This window comes from Macaca nemestrina, chromosome 7 (assembly GCF_043159975.1).
Source record: "Macaca nemestrina isolate mMacNem1 chromosome 7, mMacNem.hap1, whole genome shotgun sequence".
NCBI lineage: Eukaryota > Metazoa > Chordata > Mammalia > Primates > Cercopithecidae > Macaca > Macaca nemestrina.
In genome coordinates, this window is record NC_092131.1 from 49,932,820 (window position 1) to 49,949,463 (window position 16,644).

Below are 16,644 nucleotides of genomic sequence, written 5' to 3' on the forward strand. Positions count from 1 at the left end.
CCAGCATCTGTTATGTTTTGACTTCTAATAACCATTCTGACTGGTGTGAGTTGGCATCTCATTGTGGTTTTGATTTGCATTGCTCTAATGATTAGTGATGTTGAGCATTTCTTCATAAGTCTTCTTTTGAGAAGTGTTTGTTCTCGTCCTTTGCGCATTTTTAATGGGGTTGTTTGTTTTTTGCTTGTTGAATTGTTTAAATTTCTCATAGATTCTGGATATTAAACATTTGTTGAATGGATAGTTTGTGAATATTTTCTCCCATTCTATTGGTTGTCTGTTTACCCCCTTGATAGTTTCTTTTGCTGTGCAAAAGCTCTTAAGTTTAATTAGGTCCCACTTGTCAATTTCTATTTTTGTTGCAAATACTTTTGAGGGTTTAGTCATAAATTCTTTGCCAAGGCCAATGTCCAGAATGGTATTTTCTAGATTTTCTTCTAGAATTTTTATAGTTTTATGTCTTACATTTAAGTTTTTAATCCATCTTGAGTTAATTTTTGTACACGGTGAAAGTTAGGGGACCGGTTTCAATCTTCTGCATTTGGCTAGCCAGCTACCCCAGCATCATTTATTGAATAGGGAGTCCTTTCTCCATTGCTTGTTATTGTTGACTTTATTGAAGATCAGATGGTTGTAGGTGTGCAGCTTTATTTCTCGGTTCTCTATTAGAAGGTAATATTTAATAATAACATTTGAGATTTTATCTAATTTTAAAATATACCCAGATTACAGATTCTCTTATGAGTATTTGAAATTGAAGAATTTAAAAATGGAGTTTGAAAAGCAAATAAAAGCTCTTACTCAGCTCGTTGGGCCTATTTACAATGTAGATAAAATGGATGATTTTGAATATGGATGCCTTTGAAAAGTACGTTATTTGGATTTCAGATTCTGACAGAAAACGAATGAGTTTTGACATAGCAAAATGACTAGATCTTGGATAAAACATATGCCTTAATAAATTAATGGGATTACAAGTAGTCAGAAAAATCTGCAAGGATTGCACTTTCTAGCTTGGTGTATTCCAAATATGGGCTGAAACCCAAGGAATTAACTTCAAGGAAGAGGTAAGGGTGCTCTGGGACAAACAGTAATATCATTGTTGTACTAGGTGTCTACACTTGAGCCAGTAGTAAGATGAGGAACCTGGACTGACATTTCCACATTAAGCTTGTGTAAGGGGAAAAAAATAAAGTAGTTCCAGGTTTGTATCACACCCTGACTTCCCACAGAAGCAAATGTAAATTCTGTCTGAAAAAAATCATGTCCAATGGAGTCCCACAGGTTTCCCACAGATTAGAACCAAGCCAATGTGAGCAATAAAATAAATGTGTTGTAATAAAACATCAACAAATTACCGAGGAAACGAACCACCATGACTGAGAGTCACCAGAAAAGACAAAGACAAGTAAGATTGGCTTACTCTTTACTCAGGACCTTAGATACTAAAACTATGCAGACATAGATATGAAATAACCATTTATAAAAGCTTTAAGGAAATAAAAAAAATCACAAAAATGAGCAGGTAATAAAACACTATCAAAAATGACCCAGCAGATTTTTAAAAATAAGCAAATAGAACATTTAGAAATATAAATATAATGTTTTGGGAAAAAAGCCTCAATGACAGGTTAAATATTCCAAAAGAGAAAATTAATGAACTGGAAGATCAATTTGAATACATTATAGAGAGTGTAGCACAAAGAGACAAGTGAGAGAACATGAAAGAAAAGCTGAGCTTTATGGAGGGTAGAGTGAAAACTTCTCACTTACCTAATCAGATTTCCGGCAGGAGAAAATAGAGAGAAGGAAAGAGATATGGAGTTCATAGAGGGATAGGATTCATAGTGGTAATGGCTGAAAATGTTTTCCAAACTGTGACAAGACATGAATCCATGGATATAGGAAACACAACATGTATCACACAAGATAAATAAACCATCAAAAATGCAAACACAAGCACACCAAAAGATGTACAGGAGTGTTAACAGCAACACTGATTATTTGAAAAAGCAAAAACCTTGAAATAACCTAAATTCTAACCATCACCAGTAGAATAGACAAATAAGTTGTGCTATGTTAATACAATGGAAAGCTACATGGTGCTAAATATGAATGGATGATTGCCACATGCAGCAATATGGGGGTTGATCAGATACTAAGAAATGCATACAATATAATTCCATTTATAGAAATTTCAAAAGCCAGCAAACCTAATGCATGGTGTTAGAAGTCAGAATAGTGCTTACATTTGGGGTAATAATGGTGGTATGAAGGGGGCTTCTGGTACAATAGAATGTTGCTTTTTAAAAAATGAATCTGGGTGGTGAATATGCAGGTTCACAATGTAATAGTTTATTAAGTTGTACACTTATGGTTTGTCAACTTTTTGTTTGTATCTTCTACATCAATAAAAAAAGTTAAAAATGCTCAACAAGATATATTGTAATGAAATGAAAGAATAATGAAGACAAAGAGAGGAATCTGAAGATCCAGATTTAAAGGAAAAAAGCCAGAGAAAAAAGGCAGATTACCTACAAAGGAACAAAATGTAGACTGAGAGCAGACTTAGCAGCAGTGGTGGAAATGGAAACCAGAAAACAGGAGAATCTCTTTAATGAGATAAGAGAAATTAACGAATAACCTAGAAAGATCTGCCTCTACTTTAAAAGAACAAAGGCAAAAATACTGGCAACAGATTTTAGAAAAGGAACTTATGAAGGCATTGCATTTAAGGAAGAAGAAAGATAATTCTAGAAGGAGGACTGAGATGCAAGAAGAAATAGTGAGCAAATAGATTGACAAATATGTACATAAATCATAAGCACTCTGTATAGAATATAATTTCTAATTTATGGAGTAAGAAGAGAAGACAGAGCTAAAATAGTGGATGCCAGTACTTAAATTGGGAAGATATAGTCAGGATTAAAGGGCTCTAAAGCCCTTTTTATTGAGTGATAAAATAGTGATTAACTTCAGTCTTTGGTTAGTTAAATAAGCATGGTAAAATTTAAGAGTAACAACTGAAAAAATGCAGTAGGCAGTGGAATGTATAATTTATAAACCAGTAGTGGGGGAAAACAGAGTAAGAAAAAAAAGCCAAAAAAAAAAAAAAAAAAAAGGAAAAATTAAGCACAGAAAAAGCGGAAAAAATACAGTAACAAACACAAATACATCAATAATGACAATAAATACAAGTGGGCTAATTATGATGTTAGCCGGAGGTTTCTTGTTGACACATTTTATCAGTGTTATAGACTAAATTGTGTCCGTAGAAAAAATTTATGTGTTGAAGACTTAATCACCAATGTGATTGTATTTGGAGATAGGGTCTGTAACGGGGTAGTTAAGTTATATGAGGTCATAAGAGTGGGACCAAATCCAATAGGACTGGTGTCCTCATAAAAAGAGAAAGTGGGCTGGGAGGGGTAGCTCATGCCTTTAATTCCAGAACTTTAAGGGGGCGAAGGCAGAAGGATTGCTTGAGACCAGGAGTTTGAGACCAGCCTGGTCACAATAGAGACCCTAATCCCTACAAAAAATGAAATAAATTAGCTGGGATAGTGACATGCACATGTAGTCCTAGCTACTTGGGAGGCTGAGATAGGAGGATCGCTTGAGCCCAGGAGTTCAAGACTGCAGTGAACTGATTGTGTGATTGTGTGACTGCACTTCAGCCTGGGTGACAGAGTGAGACCATCTCTAATGAAATTAAAACAAAACAAAACAAAACAAAACAAGACAGAAGAAGAAAAAGAGACACTAGAGTCTCTACAAGAGAGGAAATGCCATGTAAGGACATAGCAAAAAGGCGGCCATCTGTAAGCCAGGAAGAGAGGCCTTACCAGAAACCCACCTGGCTGGTGCCTCGATCTTGGACTTCTAACCTCCAGAACTGTGAGAACATAAATTTCTTTTGTTTAAGCCACCTAGTTTCTGGCATTTTGTTATGACAGCCCAAACTTAACACAATCAAGTTGCCCCTTCTTAGTTTGCTGAGTGCTTAGATTTTGTTTTTTTTGTTTGTTTGTTTTTGGACATTGTGTGGATGTTGGATTTTTATCAAATGCTTTTTCTGCATTGATGTTTCTGTACCTTTTAAGATGATGATATGGTTTTCTTTTTTAGGCTGTTACTATATTGAATTATACTCATTGGTTTTTGAATACTAAAACAGCTTTATATTATTATAGATTATCCTTCTTATATATTGTATTCAATTTGGTAAAATCTTCAAACAAAATAAAATTTGAGACAAAAGCATTCCTTGACATATATCAAATACTGTCCCCAACTGTTAGCAAATATGTTATCTTCAATCACCCATGAAATATTTATAAAAATTGGCCATAAACCAGTCCACTAAAAAAATCCTGACTGGGCGCAGTGGCTCACGCCTGTAATCCCAGCACTTTGGGACCCAAGGTGGGTGGATCATCTGAGGTCAGGAGCTCGAGAGCAGCTTGGCCCACATGGTAAAACCCCGTCTCTACTAAAAATTAGCTGGGCATGGCAGTGTGCACCTGTAATACAAAAAATGAGCTGAGCGTGGTGGGTGTGCACCTGTAATTCCAACTACTTGAGAGGCTGAGGCAGGAGAATCACTTGAACCCAGGAGGTGGAGGTTGCAGTGAGCTGAGATGGCATCATTGCACTCCAGCCTAGGTGACAGAGAGGGCTCTATCTCAAAAATAAATAAAAAATAAATAAAAATAAAAATCTCAACAAATTTTAAGGAATTGGTATCATGCAGGCTATATTCTCTGATGATTGTGTAATTAGGTTAGATATTAATAATGAAAAAAGCAAATTGCCCCATACTTTTGAAAATGAAAAAAAGCCACTTCTAAATAACTCGTGGATCAAAGAAGAAATTATAATAGAAAATCAAAATATTTGGAACTGACTCAGAGAAAATATATCAGACTTGTGGGGTGAAGATGAAGGTTTATATAATGGGACATTTTTAACCTTTAGAAAGCTTCCTCAGTGAGTTTGTTCACTTTAAAAAATAAAAAAGTTTCTGTTACTATATAACATGGTGACTATAGTTAATGGCAATATATTCTTAATAAATGCTGAAAGTGGATGTTAAGTGTCTCACCACAGAAAATAACTTTGTGAGGTAATGCATATGTTAGATTTAGTCATTCCACAATACATATATACTTCAAAACATCATGTTGGACAAGATAAATATGTACAATTATCAATTTAAAAAATAAGACCCAAAAGCTTCTATTAGAAAAGAGGAAAGGCTGAAAATGAATGAGCTAAGTAACTTCCACCTTAAGCTATTGATATGGTTTGGCTCTGTGTCCCCACCCAAATCTCATCTTGAATTGTAATCCCCCATGTGTTGAGGTGGGGACTTAGTGGGAAGTGATTGGATCATGAGAGTGGTTTTCCCATGCTGTTCTTGTGATAGTGAGTTCTCACGAGATCTGATGGTTTTATATGTGTTTGACAAGTTCCTCCTTCACACTCAGTCATCCTTGCTGTGTCTCCTGCCACCTTGTGAAGAAGGTGCCTGCTCCCCTTCCACCACCACTGTAAGTTTCCTGAGGCCTCTCCAGCCATGCAGTACTGTGAGTCAATTAAATCTCCCTTGTTTATGCATTACCCAGTCTCAGGTAGTATCTTCATAGCAGTGTGAGAATGGACTAATACAGCTATAAAAACAAAGTAGAAGAAACCCAAATAAAATAGAATGAAGTAATAACAGTAAGATTTCATTATTTTATTTTTACATTGCATTAATTCAGAACAACTTAGTAAACTTTTGATAACATTTATATGGAAGAGCAAAAGGCCAAGAAATAGCCAGTGTACTCCTAAAGAAAAATAAATTGAAGGAAGGTGTCTGTAAATACCCCAACAGATATTAAGACTTATAAAGCTCTTACTATATCATTACATATTTGGACAGTGGGGACATGGACAGGAATAGTCAACGTGGCCAGTGGAGCAGAATAGTCATGGAAACACACTGCTATAGAGGGTCCTTGACGTGTGATGGAAATTGCACTGCAGAGTGATGGGGAAAGCATTCAAAACAAACAGAAAGTTCTGGGACAATTGGTTGTCCATATAGAAAAAATTATATTGAATTGGAAGCCACATCTTACACAAAAATCAGTTCCACGTGGTTTAAAAACAGATATAATAGACAAAACTTAAATTGACTAAACTTGTAGAATATTTTTCTGACCTCACAAAATGTTTTAGATATGACAGAAAAATTGCTAACCATAAAAATCCTGATAAATTCAGTGATATTAAAACTAAAACCTTTTATAAAAGGATGCTAGAAAGAAAGTGAAAATACAGCTTCTAAAATTAGCAAAGATATTTGTAATCCATATAACTGATAAAGGATTGATATCCAGGATAGAAAGAACTCTAAAAGAATCAGCAGGAAAATGACAGACAACCCAATAGAAAGATGAGCGAAAGACATGAGTAGGCATCTCACACAGATACTGAATGGATACACAACCTCATTAGTCATCAAGGAAGTGCAAATGACATCTGGAGTGACATCATTTTATACACACTGGATTGAAAAGAAATTAAATGTTTGACAATGCCAAAGGTTGATGAGGATTTGGAGCCAGGGACATTTGTCTAGACATTAGGATGTTGAACACTTGTATTCCTTTTAACCTAGCAATTCCACTTTTAGGAATGTACCCTAGTGAAACCCTTGAACAAATATGCTAGAGATCATATATGAGTGTTCAAGCAGCACTATTCATAACAGCAAAAAAAATTAGCAATAACCAAATACCCGAAATGTTCCTTGACCTGGGGATAAATAAATTGTGACATACATGCATAATGAACACCAATATCAGTGAAAATTAATAAACTAGTGTTTTGTACAACAAGATGTGTGAAACTTAAAACCATAATTTTGAATGGAAAGAAAGCCCCTAAATATAGCATTCAGTAACTTCGTATGGCTTTAAGGGGAAGAAGGATGTTAAGATAAGAGGAATATGCAGATAGGTGCAACAGTGTTAATAACATACTAGTTCTTAAATTGAACAGTGAGTTCTCTGGGGTTCATTTCACTATGAAGCTTAATAAGATAAATATAGTATATGTATATAGTCTAATATATATCTCATATTACATGACAAAAATGTAAAAGTACTTGGCAGGAATATTTCCATTTTAGAAATGTAATGAAATTCTATACATTCTAAGTCAGCTTAACATTGTGAGTAGCCGGATTTTGTGGTAGTTATTTCAGAAAATTCTAGTATCCCTTAGAACCTTATGATCCTGGAGAGCCATCTACTGGAGAGTTGCTGCACATCCTCAAGACACTTTTAATATTTTCTTTCTGGCTTTTAAGTTTTGCACCCAATTTGATGCCCAAGTTTAAAAAAAAATCTGGAAATAAAAGCAGTGTCATTTCTAGGGCTTCAGTCACTTTATAGGTAGAAACAATGGCTTTTGATTATTATTGGCGCAAGAGTTCCCAGGAAAACGTATGCCTACAAATGTTTCTTCGTTGAGAAAGATACCACTGGGATGTGTCAGAGCCATTCCCTTCATAGAAGTGGGAGAAAGACTAATATGTGCTCAGCCCATGTCTGGTGAAGCTACCCTGTTTCTTTTCATGGCATGCTTCTTCTTTTTCACATGGGCTAATTTTTTTTTTCTTTCTTTTTTTGAGACGGAGTCTTGCTCTGTCGCCCAGGATGGAGTGCAGTGGCATGATCTCAGCTCACTGCAACCTCAGCCTCCCGGGTTCAAGTGATTCTCCTGCATCAGTCTCCCAAGTAGCTGGGACTAAGGGTGCGCACCACCACGTCCGTCTAAATTTTGTAATTTTAGTAAAGGCAGTTTTTCACCACGTTAGCCAAGATGGTCTTGATCTCCTGACCTCGTGATTCACTTGCCTTGGCCTCCCAAAGTGCTGGGATTACAGCCGTGAGCCTCTGCACCTGGCCTCCAATTTGTTTACCTTAGATTTAATTTTAAACTTAGTAAAGGGAAGAAAAAGTCACTAAAAGAGAAATTTGACGTGTAAAACTCATGAATAAGTAGACAAAAGATGATGATTCAAACTAATCATTGCTATTCCAAAAAGGCAGAAAATACAGGTGAGACCCTATTCTCCTTGAAAGTCAAGAATAGACAGTAGATGTTGGGGAACAGGTGTTCCTGCTCTGGTTCTTCCTGCCGTCATTGTTGGGATGACACATTCTAAACCAAGGCTTTTTCTCTCTTTGATGCCTTAGTAACAGCCTGGAAGTGCTAGCTGCTTCTGTATCTTCTGGAGGCCTAAAAAAGTCAAAGCTGTGATAAAAATGCAGTGAGAGAAACGGAGCACCTTTGGTGGGAACTGCCTATTAAACAACACATGTTTGTAGCAGAGTCAGGTTACTCAAATTACTCAGGGCCATAGGGCAAAATTTCTCCCATATAGTTTATTGATTTTGTTGAGAGTTAACCTATGACTCTGGTCCTGAACAAAGTGAAAACTCTCGATTTTGGTAACCCTAGACAGAAATATTTGCAATGAATAAAGAAAACAGGTCTGATCTGGAGAGGCAAAAGTTCTAGGTTTGCACAAGCTCATTTAAGCCTCTGCTGTGATATTTGAGCATCCAAGGTAGTTTTTTTTTTCACCGACCAAGTAGCCTGTAAGTAAAACAAAACTTATAAACTTTGTTCCCTATTAGCTAACAATGTAAGTTTGGAGAATAAAGCCTGAAAAACCGTTTGAGTCTCTTGGAAGGAAAGCCCCATGTAAGTACAAAGTATTGTCGTGAGCTTTGAACAGCTGTTAAGAGATTGTCAGAGATCTGCCAGACAGATAAAGTTGGCTTAGAGAGCGTACCGTGTAGACACATTTTGTCTGCCTGCCACTTGCAACAGGACATTTCTCTATTTGAGCTGTGGACGCACTGTTTAATATCACTAAGCATCTCTTGGCCATGTGGCACTGTTCTCTGACATTTCTGTTTAATGTTTCTTAGTTTTATTCTTAACTGTTTCAGTTCACCTCAAGTACAGCAGTCAGAAATTGAACTATGTCCCAGTCCCTCTTGCATGCTGAACCATCTACTGTCTGAACACCTAAGTTAGGGTTTTGGCTGACATCTCATCCAGGTTTTTCGCTATTGTTAAGTGTCGGAATTCTTGATGGTGGACATGCTAGCAGGAGCAACAGATTAATCCCAAGTGACTTGATCTCGGTAAGGATGCTATGGAAAAATCCATCAGCTCCATGGCAAGGAGCCCGTCATTCCTGCCTGTGCATGCTGGACTCAGTGGAACATGTCTTCTAAGGAGATACTGGTTCAACAAGAGTGAAAAGGGAATTTTTCATAATGTGGGTTATGTGTTTGGGAGTGGAAACAGTGCAGTTTGTTGGGAGGATTTTGGCTGTGAAGAGAGATGGTTACTTAGAAACCATTCTTCCTGCCCCTTTGCTGCTAGGGTCGCTGTTAGTGTTTGGCGTTATGACATAATCAGTGCCACAGCAACTTGTGAAAAAGAAGTGTCAGTTACGAGGATGAACTTTCCAATTCTAGGTAACTTGACTAGAAGGAACTTTTCAGGCTGAACTCTCTGAACCTTCCTTTCCTGGATTGCAATGTTTTTAGAGATTGTCAGAACAAATATAACTTTACGTCTTTGAGCATTATTACTGGTTATTGACATAGGACATATATCTGCTCTGCATAGTAAATCAAGATTAATTCTTTCTTTCTTTCTTCTTTCTTTCTTTCTTTTCCTTTTTTTTTTTTTTTTTTTTGACATGGAGTCTTACTCTGTCGCCCAGGCTGGAGTGCAGTGGCTTGATCTCGGCTCACTGCAAGCTCCGCCTCCTGGGTTCAAGTGATTCTCCTGCCTTAGCTTCTCAAGTGGCTGGGACTACAGGCATGCACCACCATGCCTGGCTAATTTTCGTAGTTTTAACAGAGATGGAGTTTTACCATGTCGGCCAGGATGGTCTCAATCTCCTGAACTCGTCGTGATCCACCCGCCTTGGCCTCCCAAAGTGTTGGGATTACAGGCGTGAGCCACCATGTCTAGCCCAATTGTTTCTTTTTAGAGGTTCAGTTTTCTTTCTCTATGCTATTTCTATTTGGAATAATTGTGTGTATGTGTCTTTTACCTTGACCTCATGCTTATTTGAAGTTCAGATGAATGAAAATAAAATTCGGGGTTTATTTAAACAAAATTGCAAAACTTAGGCATTACCCTCTAACCTTTAAATATAACTTGGTAGTGTTATTTGATTGAGTTCTTTAATTTTAGTTCTTGGGCCAGGGATCCTGTTATTTTTGGCATAGTTTTATTTGCTGAACGTTTATGGCATGTCATTGTTTGTTGTGTTCAGAGATGTTCATGATGTCATTATTTATCTTGGGTGTAACTAACTGAAAGACTGGCTGAAATACAGATGACTTTCTCTTCAGTTTTTATGAATGGAAGATGAACTCTGGTTTGTTTTACACCTGTTGGTCTTCTATGTTGCCTTTGTGGTTGCAAGAATATTCAGAGGAATGTGTTACTGATTGTTTATTAAGTGTTACTCTGTGATTCCTTAGATCTGGGTTTAAAAAACTGCATCTATCTCATTGTTTATGCATTTTTTCATGTATTCATTCATTCATTCATTCATTCATTCAGAAAATACTTATTGAGCGCTATTGATTGCCAAGTACTTACTAGTCACTGGTGATACAACAGGGGACAAGACCATCTTTCCTTTATTGGATAGTTTTCTACCTTTCTGGTTCAAGTTACTATAACATATATTAGTTTGCTAATTTGAAGAAGGGTGATAATACCTTTTTGTTACTGATCTGTAATAGTAGTCAGGTTCTATTGGTAATTGAAGCAGGGTACAGGTGACATATAACTGAAGATGTTTAATGGCTATAAAATAATTGTAGGCTCCTAAAAAGAACATTTTCTGGCAGAAAAAGATTATGAGAGAATAAGGTAGACTAAAAGAGAAACCTCATTCTAATAAGGTTGACTTCCTTCTATCTTCTCCACGCAGTTACCAAAACTTTCTTTTTCTATAGCTGTCTTCTCAGGCTAGCTCTATGATTTTGTAAATGTTAAAAGGACAAATAGTAAATCTTATAAGTTGCTTTGTGCTGAAGGGTGAAGCTGGTAGTACAAGGAGAAAGCTTTCCTGTTGTATCCCGCATGTAGATCAGAGACCTTCCTTACTTTCCCATAATATAAATTGTATACTACTCAATAAGAAGTTTCTAGAGAGAGTACTCCTCGGTTTTATTGTCTGACACAGAGGAAGGCATCTCATGTTGGACATTTCAGGGCAGAGAGAAGGAGAAGGAAGTCTCTGCCAACGTGAGTGAGTGTGGGAGAGTTTATGAGACATGTTGACCCTAGCAGCATCCTCCAAGTCACATTATAAAGGTACCAGCCTTCTTGTTGGGCTAGGCTTGCTTACCTGCAACCCTCTCTTTGGGATAGATAATAGGTTGGAGTAAAGTGACTTTTGAGGTTCCTTTCATTTTTTATAATTCTATACTTTAAAGAGAAGAGATTGGCTGAAGGTGTTGGGGACCAAGTAGAAGTTGTCTTTGGTGGATGGTAGTGGTCAGAGAACAGTGATCCTGGGAGATCAGGATTGTATAGTTACAATTGTTTTATCAATACAAACCTCTTAGGTTTGTGGGGAGCAAAGGACACTAACATTAATTTTATAATGCTTCAAAAATAAATAAATGGGGTCAGACACAGTGGCTCACAGCTGTAATCCAGCACTTTGGGAGGATCACTTGAACCCAGGAGGCTGAGGCTGTAGTGAGCCGTGTGCACATTACTGCACTCCAGGTTGGGTGACAGAGCAAGACTCCATCTCAAAAAAAAAAAAAAAAAAAAAGTGATCTTTTTAGACAGTTGCTGTCTATAGGAGGAAGGGCCACAAAGTCTTTAAATAGGGTTTTTTTTTTTTTTTGGCAGGGAGAGGGACGGGGGCTTGGTTTTATGAATAATAGAAATTTATTTCCTCATAGATCTGGAGGATAAGTCCAAGACCAAGGTGCCGGCATCTGGCAGGGGTCTTCTTGCTGCATCCTCATGTGGTGGAAGAGCAGAAGAGCATGAGCCCACTCCCATAGCCCTTTTTATAAGGGCACCAATCTATTAATTTACAAACTTGAATTTTGGAGGATGCATGCAGACCATAGCAGAGAGGATCCTTCCTGCCTCTTCCAGCTTCTAGTGGCTCAAGTATTCCTCAGCTTGTGGCTGTATCACTCCAGTGTCTGCCTCCCTCTCCACATAACTTTCTCTTTGTCTCTGTGTCTGTATCTCAAGTCTTTCTCTGCCTTACTTTTTTTTTGAGGTGGAGTTTTGATCTTGTTGCCCAGGCTGGAGTGTAATGGTGCGATCTCGGCTCACTGCAACCTGCACCTCCCAGGTTTAAGCAATTCTCCTGTATCAGCCTCCCGTGTAGCTGGGATTGCAGGCATGCATCACCACGCCTAGCTAATTTTGTATTTTTAGTAGAGACAAGGTTTCTCCACATTGGTCAGTCTGGTCTTGAGCTCCTGACCTCAGGTGATCCACCTGCCTTGGCCTCCCAAAGTGCTGGGATTACAGGTGTGAGCCACAGTGCCTGACCTCCGCCTTACTCTTATAAGGACTTTTTGTCATTGTACTTAAGGTCCACCAAGATAATCCAAGACTATTTCATCCCCAAATCTTTAACTTACTTGTACTTGCAAAGATTCTTTTACCAAACGAGGTCACATTTGCAGGTTCTAGGGGCCCAGATGTGGGTTTATCTCTTTGGGGCCACCGTTCCACCCACTGCTATCTCCAAAACACATCTCAAGTCTGTCCACTTTTCCACCTTCACTGCACCACCGTGGTTCTTCTTTCCTGGGACTCCTGCCATCAACCTCTCTTGCTTTCCTTTCTCTACCCCATAACCCATTTTCCACACAGCCTGAGGGATATTTTAAAACCCTACCCCAAACCATGTATCCCTACCTAAGGCCCTCCAGTGCCTTCTCTTACCTGTGCAGAGCTGGTCTCCCACTGAGAATTTACATCTTCACACAAAACATCACCACCTTGAGGTGAGCTCCCAGTGATTTTGAGCTCATGTGCTCATGCCGCTCTTCCACCACCCAGCGCAGCACGCCACCAGGTTTCATTTTATTCTCAGCATTTACCACAACTTGGAAGCATTTCTCTCTGTCTCTCTCTCTCCCATTCATTCACCCATCCCTCCTTCAACCCACCTACATACCCATCCATTTGTGAAATTAAAGAACAGAATTCTTCTTTGTGAGGAATATCTTTAGCATATTTTAAAACAATTTCATCACCTACCCTCCTCTCCACACCCTCTCCACCACTTTCTCTTCTATTAATGGTGGGTTATTCATGTCCATGGTCTCTGGGCTTTTCACGTCCTCACTGCTGTTTCCTATCATACTACCTGGCAGGGCAGGCAAAACAAATTGAGATTTTTTTCTGGTTAAAATCTCCAAACAAAGTTGTATATAAAAAGAAAAAATGCAAAGAATTTTAGAAGTGTCATTTTTACCTACGAAATGACTTGCTAGAGTTTCTATTTACGGATTGACTGTTACCTCATTGAAGGACAAAAGGTTAAGATTTTGGCAGTGAACTTCTTTAGCTGTCAGACCATTGCTTGGGCTGTGCAGCAGATGCATTTCCTTTTCAATCCCCACAGCTTGCTGCTGTTGCTTTCCTGCTCATCGCTTCTGTGAAAATCATTGTTCTTTTCCTTCTTCTCTGTTTTGATCTCTTTGTTTGAACTGTCTTCTGCTTTCGTTTCACCATTCTGATGGAAATCTAAGTGTTGTTTTGTGGAACAAGTCTCCCCCTTGATCCGTCCAGGCACTTGCATGCCCAATTTGTGACAGAATTCTCTCTCTGTTTTCATTTCTGCTGCTTGGAGACCTGATACCAATTTGTGAACAGTCGCATGTATGGTGCCGTCATCACCAATGTACTGCAGTAAGTGGATGTGATGCATCATGGTCCTACATGCAGGGCAGGTGGTGTTCTCTTGCAAATACTTTACCAGGCAACCCCTACAGAATGTGTGCAGACACTTGGTCACCCTGGTTGCATCAATGAGGTGCCCACTACACAGGTGGCAGGTGATGTGGGCCTTAGTGTTCCACAGCTTAATCCTTCTGGTCAACTTCTTTGGCTTTTCCTCTGGATATCTGTCTGCTTGTTTTTCTTTCTGCCTTGGCATGGAGGCCCCACATCATCACTCTGACTCACTGGTTCTGCCTCACTCTGCACTCTGGTTCACTTCTGGCCCTTGGTGTTTTTCCGTTTTCTAGCACAGAAACAGTCACTTTTGAGGGATGGCCAGGAGTCCCTGCTACATTGTGAAGCTGTGGTCTTGGTCTTGGGGGTACAGGCAGGGGCACTCCAGGAGAAGGAAGGGGTGCCATTCCTTCCGGATCCAGCCCCAAGAGGACGAGAGAAAACCTGTGAAGAATCTAAAATAAAGACATGGAAGTCCTCAGATAGTTTTAATGGTTCCTGATAGTTTTCCTCATAATCTAAATTTCTATCATTTTTCCTCTATCCAGCCTCCTTTTCAACTTCTCTTTAATTAGAGTCCCTGGTCCACCTTTATAATGACTCCTTCACACACAATCAATACCCTTTCTTACCCTCTCTCTATCCCTCACGCTCTCAGTTGAACTCTTCTGGTAAAACTTGCTGCTGGTGAAATCTCTGTGCCTACTCACCTCTCCACCCATGCCTGTACCCAAGCAGCTGAATGTGGCTTGAGAAAAACTCACAACCATCTTAACAGGTCTCACTTTAGATATATGATGTCACATCTGAAGTGGGCCTTGAGAGCTGCCTGGCAGTCCTGCCCCATTTCTCTGAGAATTTACTCGCCCACGACTATTTCACACTTTTTCTTCTCGCCTCAAACCACCAACATTTCTCTTTTCCTTTCCAGTTTTTTTTTTTTTTTTTTTTTTTGAGATGGAGTCTTACTCTGTCTCCCAGGCTGGAGTGCAGTGGCGCGATCTTGGCTCACTGCAAGCTCCGCCTCCCAGGTTCACGCCATTCTCCTGCCTCAGCCTCCAGGGTAGCCGGGACTACGGGCGGCCGCCACCTCACCCGGCTACTTTTTTAAATTTTTAGTAGAGACGGGGTTTCACCATGTTAGCCAGGATGGTGTCGATCTCCTAACCTCGTGATCCGCCTGTCTCGGCCTCCCAAAGTGCTGGGATTACAGGCATGAGCCACTGCGCCCGGCCCAGTTTTTTTATTTGACTGAGAATAACCTTCCTGCACTGTGCCTGTTTCTCTGCCTTTCCTTTTTCCTACCGTTGCAGGGAAGGATGTATCCAAACAGGCCTGTGCACTGGATCCTGTCTTCTTTTAGTCATTATGAAGAAGCCAATCTGTCCACTATGTGCCAGGCTTATTTTTAAGTACCTTACAAATTAACTAATGAAATCCTTACAACAGCCTTGTGAGGTAGGAATAATGTCAGTTTTACAGATGAGGAGGTTGAGGCACAGCAAAATTCAGCAACATGTGCAAAATCACACAGTCATGATAAATTTGTGCGGCTTCCGAGTCTATGCATGCAGCCCTTGTATAATACCATGTCTCCCAGGATAGTCTCCCACAGCTGCTTCTGTCTTTCCTGCCTCATTGATTGCCCCTCTCGATGAGATCTGACACATTAACTTACAAGCAGGTTCTATTTTCTATATTCTATTTTAAGACCCTACTGTTGACCCTGTGTCTCTCTCCAGCTGCACCCTATTTTCTCTGTTCTCCTTTTAGCCAAATTTCTGGTAAGAATTTTTTTGTTTGCTGTGTCTTCTGTTCTAATCTTTTTTTGAACCACTCCAACCTGGCCTTTGTCTGTGTCATTCCTCAGAAACAACTTTTGTCAAGGTCACCCGTGCCCTCCCAATGCCAAGCCAGAGGGACAGTCAGTCTCTTACTCGGACCCTTGGAGATGCTTTCTTCATTTGCCTTCCCTGGCACCACAGACTTCTTGGATTTTCTCCCACCCCAGTGGTTACTCCTGTTTCCCGTGTGGATCTTCCTCTGCTGGTCACCCTCTAAGTGGTGGCTTTCCCCAGGAATGTGGTCTGGACCATTTCCCTTTCTGTCTATACTCACCTTCTTGATAATCTCAGCCAGTCTCAAGGCTTTGAATATTATTAATAAGTTGGCAATTCCCAAACTTTTATCTCTAGCTTTGAAACTTCTCTAGACTTCTAACATTTCCTTGGATGCCATAGGCCATCACACAGTTGCCATATCTCAGATACAAATTCTTGCTTTGACTCTTTATCTTTTGGATCCCGTTTTCAGTCATGTGGGATCTTCCTTGTGCATCTCACATTGTAATTATCAGCAGGGTTCTACCTTGACATTACATCCCAGATCTGACTAGCTCTCTCCTCTTTCCAGTTTGTACCCTAGTCCAAAGCACCATAATCTATTCCTGGTTTTTAAATGGACTCCTTATTAGCCTTCTTGCTTCATCTCTTGCTTTGATATAGCCTGTTCTCCATCCTGTTGCTGGAGTCATTCTTTAAAAATATAAGTCAGTACTACCTGTTCCCAAAAAACCTATTGAAATAAACAAAACAC

The 16,644-nt window shown here is 39.2% G+C and overlaps 1 protein-coding gene and 1 pseudogene across 2 annotated transcripts in view; one reads left to right on the forward strand and one right to left on the reverse strand.

The window, feature by feature from the left end:
- Nucleotides 1-16,644, forward strand: part of ARMH4 (armadillo like helical domain containing 4) — a 158,984-nt gene that overhangs the window by 41,091 nt on the left and 101,249 nt on the right. The window lies entirely within an intron of this gene.
- On the reverse strand, nucleotides 13,596-14,251 carry LOC112425184 (polycomb group RING finger protein 3 pseudogene; annotated as a pseudogene).